Source organism: Myotis nattereri (genome assembly GCF_964212035.1).
Source record: "Myotis nattereri genome assembly, chromosome: 3".
Classification (NCBI taxonomy): Eukaryota; Metazoa; Chordata; class Mammalia; order Chiroptera; family Vespertilionidae; genus Myotis; species Myotis nattereri.
In genome coordinates, this window is record NC_138077.1 from 211,988,113 (window position 1) to 212,001,924 (window position 13,812).

The 13,812-nt window shown below is 43.7% G+C and overlaps 1 protein-coding gene across 1 annotated transcript in view; it reads left to right on the forward strand.

Moving 5' to 3' along the window:
• Positions 1-219: 219 nt before the first annotated feature.
• The window catches only part of RERE (arginine-glutamic acid dipeptide repeats), a 398,085-nt gene continuing 384,492 nt past the window's right edge, over positions 220-13,812 (forward strand). Inside the window, exon 1 of the mRNA XM_081087056.1 lies at positions 220-742. The gene's annotated coding sequence lies outside the window, so the exon portion shown is untranslated. The remainder of the gene's footprint in view (positions 743-13,812) is intronic.

Consider the following 13,812-nt stretch of genomic DNA (forward strand, 5'->3'; position numbering starts at 1 on the left):
GGCCGCGTCCCGGGGCGCGCGCTCCAGCCCGGGCCGCGGCGTCGCCAGAAGCCGGCCGCTCCCCACCTTCTCTTCTTCCCATTTTATTAGAAAGAAAAAAAAAAAAGGAGAGGTCCCGCCCCTCCGCCCGATCTCCGTCTCCCATTGGTCCTTCCTCCGCGCGCGTCACGCCGCGAGGGGCCAATAGAGAGGCGCGATACTGCGAGGTGGGCCGGGCCCGAGCGCGGAGTGGGCGGCGGGTCGGTGCAGCAACCCCGCCGCGGCTCGGCCTCCATCGCTGAGGCGCCGCTGCTCCCACAGACGCTCGCGAGCCGCCCCCTGCGCTCCCCGCTTCGTCTTCCTCCCGCACGCCCGAGACGCTCGCCCGGCCCGGTCCCGTCCCCGCCTCCGCCTCCCCCCGCTCGCTCGCCTCCCACATTGTCTCTGCCTCGTTTTCTCTCCGAGTTGAGGGAAAAAATCACCAGCATCCTCAGGGAGCCCCTCGCCCTCAGCAAACAAAACCAGACATGGTCCCGGTCTCCCGCTCCTGAAGGGCCGGCCGAGCGCGGAGCTGGGAGCGGGTGGACCCCGCACGGAAGGTCACGGGAGGGAAGCCCCGCCGCCCCGCCTCCGCCCCCGCGGCCGGCCCCTCTCGGCCCGAGCCCGGCGGCCCCCAGCCCCGTGGGCCTCCCGCCCCGTCCCCCCACTTTCCCGGGAGCCGGCCGAACACACCTCCATTGATGGTGTAGCGCATCCGGGGAAGGTAAGTCTCCAACTTGCCCGCGCGTGGCGGCTGCTCGCTTCTCTGGCCCCCGGTCCGGGGCGCGGGGCGTGGGGCCCGGGGTGGGCGTGGATCCCGGTCCGCTGCGAGCCCGCGAGCGGAGGCCGGTGTGGCGCCGCTCACGTCCGGGAATAAAGGGCGGGGGGCGCGGCCGGGTGACCGTCCCGCGGGCCGTCCGGCCGGCTCCCGGCGGCTGGTTCCGGCGGCTGGTTCCTGCGCCCGCCGGGCTCGTCCGCGGAGGCTGAGCTGCCCCGGGGGCTCCGTCCCCGGCGGCACAGGGAGCGGCGAGGCGGCCGGGCGGAGCGCAGCGTCCCCGGCGCGTTTGCGGACTCGGGGTCCTGGGGGAGGACTTTCCTGCAAGTCTTCGTTCCCACGTTGGCCAAGATGCGCTCCCCCCTTTTTTTTTGTTTGTTTTTGTTTTTGTTTTTGTTCTCAATCTCTAGTTCTCCGATGACTGAATTACGAAACCAAACTCAACTTGCAGCGGAATAAGGGTTCTTATGCTCACGCCTTAGTTCTGCTCTCGGAAAGAGAGCGGCTCCTGCTTTAAAACGTTGAAAGGCTTGGAAACGAGAGAAGCCGTTTTGCATAGATGGTGTGTGTTTGGAGGGGGCGGGGAGTGTTTCATGTTTTAGGTTTCCTTTGAAACCGGTTGCTGGAGAAGTTGTTGAAAGGGACACAACATGATTCATTGTGGAATTGTCATTTCCCTCTGCCTCTTTTCCAGGGGTTTGCTTACAGTTGTTTTTTTTTTTTTCTTTTCTTTCTCCTGGATCACAGACTTCAAACATTGATTTAAGCAAAATGTGTCCTTGAGAAACTGGGTGTCTGAAATGTTTCAGTGTGTGTTACTATTTTAAGGTACATTTAGAAAGTAGTTTTGTGTGGAAACTGAAATAGCTTTCTCCAAAGCAAAAAAAAAAAATTTTTTTTTTTAAAACCCCCCCCCCCCCAAAAAGGTATCTAGTAAAAGGGGCACTTGGGGAATTGTAATAAAACACACATTTTAATGCAACACAAATGAATGCATCCTGTGCTTAGGTTGGAAACTGTTTCGATAGTTGCTTTCCGTGTCAAGAGGGACCTTTTTGTCTGGAGTCCCCCGGATTCTTTAGCCTCAGCCTGTTTGGGGGAGGGGAGAGAGGCTGGGTCTAGGCAATAATAAAATCACCTTCGGGTGGCTATTGCCTCCCCCGGGTTTGCTTGGGGAGTTGATTCCACCGTAAATTATAAACCAGTTCTGGTTCCGATGGCCTAGGCTGGATGGAAAGCTGGCTTCCAGCTCTCCCTGTTGTTGAGGTCGCAGGGAAAAGAGGCAGCAGCGCGATCTCTCTCTCTCTTTCTCTCTCTCTCTCTCTCTCTCTCTCTCTCTCCCCCAGGCTGAGGGCTCATTGTTCTTCATACACACATTCATTCTCTCTCTTCCCTATTTGGGACTAGGTTTGCACAGACAAACACACTCTTCTGGGGACAGAGGAGAGCAGATGGGGGAAGGGTGGGTGCATTGCTTTTTCAGCTTTCTTCCCACCCATCTCATGCCTGGCCCTTTTGGCGACCTTGTAAGCGGCAGAAGAGTACATTGGAAGCTAAAGGACACCCAGAAACATGTTCAGACGCCTCCACCTTCGCGTCTTCCCTTTGCAAACCTGGTTTCTGCTGCTCTTCCTTTTTTGTGCACGTCAAGATGAAACCCCTCCTCATGTGTGGCGGCCTGACCGTCAGTGCTCGCCTTCCCCCTGGCCCCTGACTTTGTTGGGGACAGTGGTTTGTTCCGTTGACTCTCATTTATTGTATGGATTGACTGTGACCAGGGTCGTCTTTTCTGGGTAGAAGTAGGTGGTCTCAGTTATGGTTAAGATCGCGTTTGAGGTTAATATTTAGCAAAGTGTGTGTGGGTGTTTTGACAGATTAGTGGTCTGATGGTTCGATAGGTTTGCTGGCTCTTGAGCTGTCACTGTGTTTTGTTCTGTTTTATGAATAGGGGTTATCAGACGAGATCTGGTTTTCTGCTTTGGATGCTAGTGTAGAGGCTTTCTTCAACAGTGGACAGGGAATAATAGGCGGAGAGGGTCCACCTGGGGTGATCCCGGCCCTGGGCCAGGGATGGAGGCTGGCGTGTGTCATGGCAGGTTGCAGAATAGCGCCTTCTACTGGTTGATTGCGTTGAAGGACGGGAAGATGAGGATGGGGGAGGGGAGTAACAGTTGAGGCCTAATGATTTTCTTGGTGGCAGTTGTAGTGCTCCTCCACTAATGCCACTTCTCCGAGCTGCTGTGCAGATACCCTTTGACAGGCAACGCTGCATGGAGGCTTTTAATGTTATTGGCTGTGTCTTGACATTAATTTGTCCTATTATCAGAAGTATTTACACATTGTGACTTCTAAGGACTCCTTTGAACTGATATTCTTCTGTCTCATATGAGAAATTTAGTTTGTGTTGAAATATTAAACAAAGTAGGGTGTCTATTTGTGGTTTTAGTGTGGGAAACTATATATACATTAGCAGTCTTTAAAAAGTTTTCTTTTATTTATTTACTTTATTTTTAAATCTTTATTGTTGGAAGTATTACATATGTCTCCTTTTTGCCCCCATCGACTCCCTCCAGCCCACCCCTGCCCTCCGCCCCAGGCCCTCACCACCCCACTGTCTGCATCATGGGTTTAAAAAGTTTTCAATATCATTATTAAAAAGTCAAGTAGGCCTACCCTATAGAAAAGAAAAATCCTAGCACTGGACTCAGTTTCCTTTGGGATTTAATAGGGGAGGATGTGTGTGGGCGGGTGTGAGAGTGGAGTGAGGCGGGTAGAAGGCGGAGGGATAGGGGAGAAGCTCACTAAAAGCAGCAATTTTGCATGTGTAATATAATTGCACTGCAATAGTGTTTTCAGTAGTCATGCAAACAAATATAGTCGTCTGATAGAATGACTTACTGTATGGTTTAGATTTAAAAAGTCAGAGGTAAGAGACAATGTGAAATGAGTGTGCACATAGATTAACACACCAAATTCCTGTTCAAAGGTTTCTAAACCAAGGTGTGGTTTGAGAGATAATCTGCTTGACAAATGCCTCAAAGGGTTTTTATTATCACATATCTTTTCCCATCTCAATTGTTTTAATGTAGTAAACTGTTGAGAGGTTTGTAGTGGCAAGGGGAACTCAGTGTAGCATAAATATCTCCCTTCCAGGCTGTCTCCTCATGAAGTGTGATTTCTGATTCACTTTGCTTTCAAAACTTAGAGCAAATCTCTAAAGTTGTATATCTTTTACATTGAAATATGAACAGTTGAAATGTATTATTTATTCAGTAGAAATAGAGTCATGTAATTTCAATCCCATATAGTCTTTGCCAGTGTTTGTTTCAAGGTAGCTAGAGTAACTAGAACCAATTCACAACAAAAAGGTAATCCAAATCAAGAAATATGTGCACCAGTTTTTTTTTTTTTTTCAACCTTGACTTATTACTCAGTCAAACACTTTTAAAAAGTGGGACAGGTCCTAACTGGTTTTGCTCAGTGGATAGACCTGCATACTGAAGGGTCCCGGGTTCAATTCCAGGTCAAGGGCACATGCCTGGATTGCAGGCTTGATCCCCAGTAGGCGGCATGTAGGAGTCAGCCGATCAATGATTCTTCCTCATCATTGATGTTTCTATCTCTCTCTCCCTCTCTTCCTAAAATCAATAATAATAAAAAAAATTTTAAAAAAAGTGGGGCAGTAACCACTGTCAGGTCCTGCCATATTGTATGTAATATTGAATGTAATAACAGAATATTGTATGTAATAACAGAAATATGCCAGGTGCTGAAAATATATACATACAAGAATATGAAAAAAAAAAAAGAATATGACCTGTGCTTTTCTAAAAACCAGTGTATGTTGAGTATTATTAGGGACTTAGTAAGCACCCATTACTTTTCAAATTAGTTTTGAATCTTTAACATCTTGTTCAAATTTCATTAATTAAAAAAAAAATTTAAGTATTAAAATGAGTTGTATATACAAAATTCTTTTGGGAATTGCGTGCTTTCCTACTGACTGCTTTTGGCAGCTTCTTTTGCAGTTGATTTAAAGGTTAAGATAGCAGAAAATTCAGATGTTTGTCATTAGTATAACATAGCTGTGAACTTCATTACACATATACATACACCCTGAAACAATGCACTATTGTCTTACATAATCAGTTTCTGATAATGCTGTGCTCTGGTTGACCATAGGGATTTTCAATAAACCAGGAATTCCTTTTGAATCATATTTAAGTGGTTGTTAATTATTAGTATCTTGGTAATTATTCTAAATTTATAGTTTTGCTTGTCCTATTTAAGCGTGATTTTGGTGAGCCTGTTGGCTTGGGCTTGGTTTCTTTTTTTTTCCTTTTTTAAATTTTTTTATTTTTTGGTTTCTTATCTAACAGAGTTCTAGTGTTTCTTAAATAATGAGAAGAAAGCATTTATGTGTTAGAAAATTGTTAAGATTGCTTAAGCCATTTTAATGAATATTTGATTACTAATAACTAAAACGTTCTCAAATACTAAATATATTTACTAGCTTGGAGTTTTGGTTGGAATTGTGATTGGTATAACTAAGTTGGTATGCCAAACAATGTAAGGTGTAACACGTATCTGTATATTAGGTAATTAGGTTGGATAGGATGGCTCATATAAGAACTATGTTTAAAAATGAACTATTTGTGTCAGTGTAAAATTATTATTTTTATTTGGTAAAATTTACCAGTATATCATTAACCATAAGCAATATATTTAACTGTGAAAATTTTCCTTATGTGGTTAAATTACACATCAATATGACCTCTAATTCATAGAGCACGTGGTGTTTGAGGAACTTCACAGCCTATTTGTCTTTGGGCCTTTGCATCAGCAGGTGAAGCCACCAGTCAGGCCCTAATTTTAAGCTAATCATACATGAGATTTGTAAGGGTTTTGGTTAGGCTTCTTGGTTACCAAGAATAGAAAGTCTCCCAAGTCATCTCAGGTGTTGGGGAAAAGTGAAACAGAAATGTGAACCTTGAGAGTCAGGCCTCAGAGCAAGACAAGAATCCCAGGTTCAGTGGAGAATTACGGATACTGCAGTACTGTTAGGGTCCGTCCCCCCCCCCCCCCCCCCCCCCCGCAGCTCTAGTGCCCAGATTACCTGTTCCCTCCTTAACAGGACGACTTTGTTGAGCCATACCCTCGTGCCAGGGCTGTGCATGGTTGTTAGCCTGTGTGTAGCATAAGGATGCCACTCTAAAGGGCACAGTATTTACATTAAGGGCCTGGCTACTGAAAGAGAGCTTGTGAGCAAGCATGGCCATGCAGCATCTCTAGAGTCCTGGAACAGCAGGGGCCATTCCTACAAAATCCCAATTCAGCCACAGCCACTCGCACACTCAGTAGAGCAGAGCGTGCACATGTCCATTCATGGAACTATGCATGTCCACCAGGCTCCCAGAGGGCTGATTCCTGACCCTGTTACTTCTTCTGGAGGTGGGGTGGGGTAGTGGTGGTGGCACTTAACGTGTGTGAGGTGAATACTGTTCACGGGGAGTGAACAGGTGAGGATGTAGGCAAGTGTCTGCATGTATGAATTCAGAGAAGCTCCTGGGGAGGCTCTGGAAACCTCTCCCTCCCTGAGCAGAATCTGGCTATACTTGGGAGCTGTAGCCTCTTGGGAGTTTGATTCTTTTTTTTTTTTTTTTTTAAATAATGTACCACTATTTTATTTTCTTAAATGGTACATCCACTTTATTTTTATTTATTTATTTTAAATCCTCACCTGAAGATATTTTTCCATTGATTTTTAGAGAGAGTGGCAGAGAGAGGGAAAGACAGAGAGAAATATCGATGCAAGAGAAACACATTGATTGGTTGCCTCCTGCACGCACCCCGACCAGGGCCCAGGCTGGGGAGAAGCCTGCAACTGAGGTACGTGCCCTTGACTGGAATCGAACCCGGGACCCTTCAGTCCGTAGGCTGACACTCTATCCACTGAGCCAAACCGGCTAGGGTGGAGTTTGATTCTTAATGGGATACATAGGCTCTGGCCACTGACTTAAAAATATGTTTGATATATAAAAACATCATTTGGGTGAATTTAAACTGAATGCTCCTTATTAAGTGCAGAGCCAGTGTCCTCACTGTCCCCTCATTCCTCTTTCCCTCCCCTCCTTTATGTGTGGGTCACTGGTGCGACTGGAGGGGCACCATCCGTCTGCGATCCTGCTCTCTCTGGCAGGGCCACCACCTAAGGCTGTTCAGATTGGGCAAGAATATACTAACTTACACTTTTCCCTGACGGGCTGGCCCACTTAATCCTCTTATTTTTCACTCCACTGTTTTATCTCCTAAGGTTTCTTTGTGTCTTTATGCTTCTGTGTCCACTTCCATGGACTTAAAAAGAGTTTTTATTGATGAGAGAGAGAGAGAGAGAGAGAGAGAGAGAGAGAGAGAGAGAGAGAGAGAGAGAGAGAGAGAGAGAAGAGAGAAGGGAGAGAGGGAAACATTGATAAGTTGCCGCCCATATATACCCCGACTGAACCCAAAACCTGGGCATGTGCCCTGACCTCTGATCAAACCAGTGATGTTTTCCTTTTGTTTCCTGTGAATCTATCCACCTACTTGTCTACCTGTTTATCCAAGTCATTGGTTCCCAAACTGTATTCATAGCATACTAATATGGTACAAGTATTTTAAGTGTTCTGAGGACATTTTATTTGTTTGTTTGTGTTGCTTGGTTTTTTCCTTCCCCAAAGAATACTGTGACCTTCTTACATAAACTAATATTTTGTACAACAGTTTGTGAAACATGTAACATTAATCCTTTCTTTATCCAGTGGCTTGTCCTTTTGTTCTTAATAATGAAGTTCCAAATGTTAGTCTTATGCTTTGCTGCTGTGCACTATCTTTTTTTTTTTTTTTTTTTTTTTTTAATCCTCACCTGTGGACATGCTTAGAGAGGAGAGGAAGGGGGATGGGAAGAAAAAGAGAAACATTGAAGTGAGAGAGACACATCAGTGAAAACTATACTTCGAACATACTGCCTTAGTTTTTTGGCCACTCTTATTTTCTACCAATTCAGTACATTTTCTTTGGTTCTTTAACCTTCTCACTCATTTTGTCACTTTATATCTTGTGTAAATGTTTGTTACTTGCATTTGTATCTTAGTATTAATCTTATTCTTTTTGTTAAATTGTAAACCTCTTGAAGGCAGAAAGTTTTTCTTTAACTACACTAATGTGTATTTTTATACACGGAATTAGATGTATTCTGAAAGTCACAGTTCATTGAATCTAAGGCCATCGGTAGTAAGATGCACCATTATCTTATGTACCATAAGAATGAAAAAATATGCTGCAATTAAACTAAGACTCGTTCCTAGTTCCGATGCTATACAATGTAAAACATCGTGCATCTTAGAATCATTGAAATATGGTCATTTAGGTCATGTTTCTTTTTACAACTGTATATTCCATGAAAAGCATGTCTGAAGATAGAACTTAAAGCAGATTATTTTCTTTTTAGGAACAGTGTTATATGTGGCGTTCTTGCCTAAAGACATGAAAACCTAAGCTATGACCAATGAACAATAAAAACATGATGCCAGACTGTGGAATCACAGAGGGAAGGCGGGTGGGTGGGAAGAGATCAACCAAAGAACTTGTATGCATTTATGCATAACCCATGGACACAGACAATAGGGTGGTGAAGGCATTGGGCAGGGCGTGGGGGGAGTGGACTAGAAGAGGTCAATGGTGGGAAAAAAGGGGACAGATGTAATACTTTCAACAATAAAGATTAAAAACATAAAAAAAACAGATGCTGCTATAAACCTATAGTCATTTAGTTAAATTACGGTATAGCTTCCATAGATTAGGTATAACCATTATATATTTTGATTTGAAATAATGTGTTTTATATTTATAGTGTGCTAAAATACTACCCTGCTGTGTCATCAGTTTTACCTGAAATGTGTTAACCGCAGCCCAGGCTGGTGTGGCTCAGTTGGTTGAGGGTCATCCTGTGCACCAACAGTTCACCAGGTAGATTCACAGTCAGGGCACTTGTTCTGGTTGTAGGCTCGATCCCCAGTAGGGGGCTTGCAGAAGATTGATGGTTCTCTCTCATCAATGTTTTTTTTTCCTCTCCCTTTCTCTCTCTCTCAAATCAATAAAAACATATTAAAAATGTGTTAACTATTTTATTATTTTTTAAAAAATGTTTTATTTTTCAGTTACATTTGACCTACAATATTATATTAATTTTAGGTGTACAACATAGGATTAGGCATTTATACCACTTATGAAGTGATCATCTGGATAAGTCTGGTACCCATCTGACACCATGTTAACTTTGTGTTAAATATTGGTATTGCTCCTGATTCTGTTCATTAACTTCTCCATCGGCATTGTCTTCCAGAGTGACCTCATTTCACCTAATGCTTCCAGCCTGCAAGTTTATAAATGCAGCCCTCCTCTCTCCTGCAGTCCAGATCCATGTTGTCCTCTGTCTCCTTGGATATCTTTTGGGCACTGAGCCTCAAAATTTACCAATCTGTATTTGTCCACTCTTAACCTAATTTTTATTATTGTAGCAAAGTACTTAAGAGCTCTAGTCTCAGTCCCTAACTTGTTTCTTGTTAACTCTGTGATGTTTCTTTGTCACTGTTTCCTCATCTGTAAAATGGGGATAATAATAGTACCATCTCACAAGTTTGTTGTGAGGACCAAAGTAATTAGTATATGTAAAGCACTTAAATTGTCTCCGGCAAAAGTACATACTCAACATTGGCCTATATTTGTTGTTATTATAGTTATCATCCAGAGATCTAGCTTTCCACTATGTTCCTTTTTGTTGTGGTTGTTGTCTATGCAACACTCAGCAAACAGGAGATATGTAGGAGCAGTGGATCAACTCTAGAGGGTTTGCATAAGTTCTCTTTAAGTAACCAACTGTAAAATTTTTACTATTCCTTGAACATAGGAAATACTACAAAACAGTGCATGATTAAATTCCAAGTAAATGGAGTAATGATGAGTTTTGGGGTGTTGATAAATAATTAGAATATCATAGCTCTGCTGTTCCTCCTCCTTATGATGTTCCTGAAGGAGATATATATATATATATATATATATATATATATATATATATGTAGAACAATGGCAAATTGGAAATTCAAAGTATTATTTTATTATTAACCAGAGGCCTGGTGCACGAAATTCGTGCAGGGTAGGGTCCATAGGCCTGGCTGGCGATCAGGGCCAATCAGGGCCTTCTCTGGTTGCCTACTGCCAGGGCCTTCTTTCGTTCCATGCCACCCCCTGGTGATTAGTGCATGTCATAGCGAGCGATCGAACTCCTGGTCTCCTGGTCGAACTCCTGAGGGGACACTTTGCATATTAGCCTTTTATATATATAGATGGGGCTCTTGGCTAAAATACCAATGTAGAGCTGTCTAGTAAACTGCTTGCAGTATGTTGCTTAAGCTTAAGGCCTAGGCAAGGGATTTCCCTTCCTCCTAAATCTCACTAATTTACTACAGTCTTTTAGAGTAGTGGCCGCCAACCTTTCAGACCTCATGGACCACCAGTGGTGCACAGACCACCGGTTGGCGACCGCTGCTCCAAAGGTTTCCTTAAACCAGTGGTCGCCAACCTTTCGGACCTCATAGCCCACCAGTGCTCTGCAGACCACCGGTTGGTGACCGCTGTGTCAGAGCATGTTTGAGAGAAATGAACAAGAGCAAGATAGCAGAAGACCCTCATATATATGTAGCTTTCAATCTGCATTTAATCTTCATACTTACAAAGAAGATCCATGCCCAGCCAGGTGTGGCTCAGTGGTTGAGCCAAACATCGACCCAGGAACCAAGAGGTCACTGATTTGATTCCCTGTCAGGGCACATGCCTGGGTTGTGGGCTCGATCCCCAGTAGGGGGTGTGCAGGAGGCAGTTGACTGATGATTCCCTCTCATCATTGATGTTTCTATCTTTCTCTCCCTCTCGCTTCCTCTCTGAAATCAATGAAAATATATTTTTTAAAAAAGGTCCTGCCGTAACCGGTTTGGCTCAGTGGATAGAGCGTTGGCCTGTGGACTGAAGGGTCCCAGGTTCGGTTCCAGTCAGGGACATGTGCATTGGTTGCGGGCTCATCCCCAGTGGGGGGTGTGTAGGAGGCAGCTGATTGATGTTTCTCTCTCATTGGTGTTTCTGACTCTCTGTCTCTCTCCCTTCCTCTCTGTAAAAAAATCAATAAAATATATTTTAAAAAAAGTCCAATCAATGTTTTGAATTAAACAAAGAAAGCCCAATCAATAACATTAATATTCCCTCTTAGAGAGGATCTTCAGTGGTTCTCAACCTTCCTAATGCTGCGACCCTTTAATACAGTTCCTCATGTTGTGGTGACCCCCAACCATAAAATTATTTTTGTTGCTACTTCATAACTGTAATTTTGCTACTGTTATGAATCGTAATGTAAATATCTAATATGCAGGTTGTATTTTCATTGTTCGCGACCCACAGGTTGAGAACCGCTGGTCTAGATGGTAGAGAATGGATATGTACACTGAATAGCCAGATTATTATGACCACCTGACATTTGTAGGCAAATTAGCTATAATTTCACGCTGAAGTTGCTAGAGGGCCAGACCATTATAAATAGGGAAGCAGGTTGTTTGCCATGACAGTAGAAGTGATTTTTTTCTGAAGATATGGGTAAACAGTGTAATTTAACAGCCTTTAAACTTGGGATATATATTATTATGAGTAGCCAGATTATTATAACCACCTGACATTTGTAGGCAAATTAGCCGTACACTGCATCGTATGGGATTTGGAAGCCGACGGCCTGTTCGAACACCTTTGCTATCTGCGGTTACCAAGATAAAACGTCTCCAATTCGCACAGGAACACAAGGATTGGACAGTCGAGCATTGGAAAAAAGTCATGTGGTCTGATGAATCATGTTTCCAGTTGCATCATGCATATGGCAGAGTGAGAATTTGGCGGAAACAGCATGAAAGCATGCACCCCACATGCATGAGTACAACTCTTCAAGCTGGTGGGGGCAGTGTTATGGTTTGGGGCATGTTTTCCTGGCATGATTTGGGCCCTTTAATTCGTGTGGAACAACGTCTGAATAGCACAACATACCTAAGTATCGTTGCTGATCAAGTTCATCCCATCATGTTGATGGCGTATCCCAATGGAGATGGCTTCTGCCAACAAGACAATGCGCCATGCCATGGTGCTCGTATTGTGCAGGAGTGGTTTCAAGAACATGAGGGAGACTTTACCTTGCTTAGGTGGCCCCCCCAATCACCAGATCTCAATCCAATTGAGCATTTGTGGGACGAAGTTAAAAGAGCCATCAGGCAGCTGGTTCCACAACCATCAAATCTCACAGAACTGGACAGTGCTATTCATCAGGCATGGTGTCAGATTCCTCGCATCACCTTTCAACATCTCGTAGAGTCAGTGCCAAGAAGAATCGCCACAGTATTGAAGGCAAAAGGTGGCCCAACGAATTACTGATGGGGTGGTCATAATAATCTGGCCACTCAGTGTGTGTGTGTGTGTGTGTGTGTGTATCCCACGTTCAAAGGCTGTTAAATCGCGTTGTTTACCCATATCTTCAGAAAAAAATCACTTCTGTCGTCGTAAACAACCTGCTTCCCTATTTATAATGGTCTGGCCCTCTAGCAACTTCAGCGCGAAATTATAGCTAATTTGCCTACAAATGTCAGGTGGTCATAATAACCTGGCCACTCAGTGTATATGAGAGAGAGAGAGATTCAGCTCTCTAGTAGCTTGGTTTAATGGCCTGTGAGGAATAACTAAAAACAGTTGGCCATCTGTCCAGCAGCCCCACAGCCTGACTTTATTTATGACAGTCTGGGACTTGGAGGATGGGTGGAGGGGCAAGGGACCTGCAAAGCATTTTTCAAATTTCAGGATCTTTGAGATGAAATTAAGGAGAAATACCATGTGATAAATAAGATTTGCCATTCAGAAAAGTGGCCCGCCATTAATAATAACTGCTGTGGCATTTTGGTCATATGCTGATTCTCATTTCGGTAACGGGAGTGTAATCTTTGAGGACTATGATTATATATGATTAAGTTAGCAGAGCAAAGCTGAAGCCCAAGAATATGATGACAGGACAGGGATGCTAGAAAAGAAGCATCTGGACTGTTGCACTCAGATTCTGCAACTTCAGTTTTATTGCTGTTTTGTAAACTCCAGAAGGGTAGAGACCACATCAGCTTTGGTCACTTCAATTGCACAAGTATACTGCATGCAACTGTATAATTGTCAGAAATAAATTTACTCTTAAATGCCACTAATTGTTTCTATCAACTTAGACCCAAAGTTATGAATGTGTTATACAGTTCTAGAGTCTCAGGACTTCTTAAAACCTCGTGTTAAGAAATTGATTAGTGCCCTAGCTGGTTTGGCTCAGTGGCTAGAGCGTTGGCCTATGGACTGAAGGGTCTCTGGTTTGATTCTGGTCAAGGGCACATGCCTGGGTTGCAGACTGGATCCCCAGTAGGGGGCGTGCAGGAGGCAGCTGATCAATGATTCACGTCATTGATGTTTCTATCTCTCCCTCTCCCTCTCTGAAATCAATAAAAATATATTTAAAAAATTGATTAGCGATTTCCTTTTCAGGAGGCATACATACTAGGGCACTGGGGAGAAGGGTGGAGAGGGATTCTTACCTTTCATTCTCCTATTTGTCTTATGTAAATATTACCTAATTAAAATAAATGCATAAGAAAAGCCCGTTTTTAAAAAATTTTTAGATTCTTGCCATTTTTTCCTCATAGGTTTTAGTGAAATATCTGTTAAATTTATGTATGAAATGGGGCATACACAACCACCAAGACAGATTGTGCACTTGATGAATTTTTTCACTAATGCGACAGAGACATGAACCCAGTAGAGTGATAGGTAGAGGAAAGTGCCTCAAAAGATGAGGATGATACTGTGGTTTAAGGAAGAGAGTTTGTCCTCTCCACGTGGCTCTGTTGGAGTGTTGTCTCACATACCAGAAA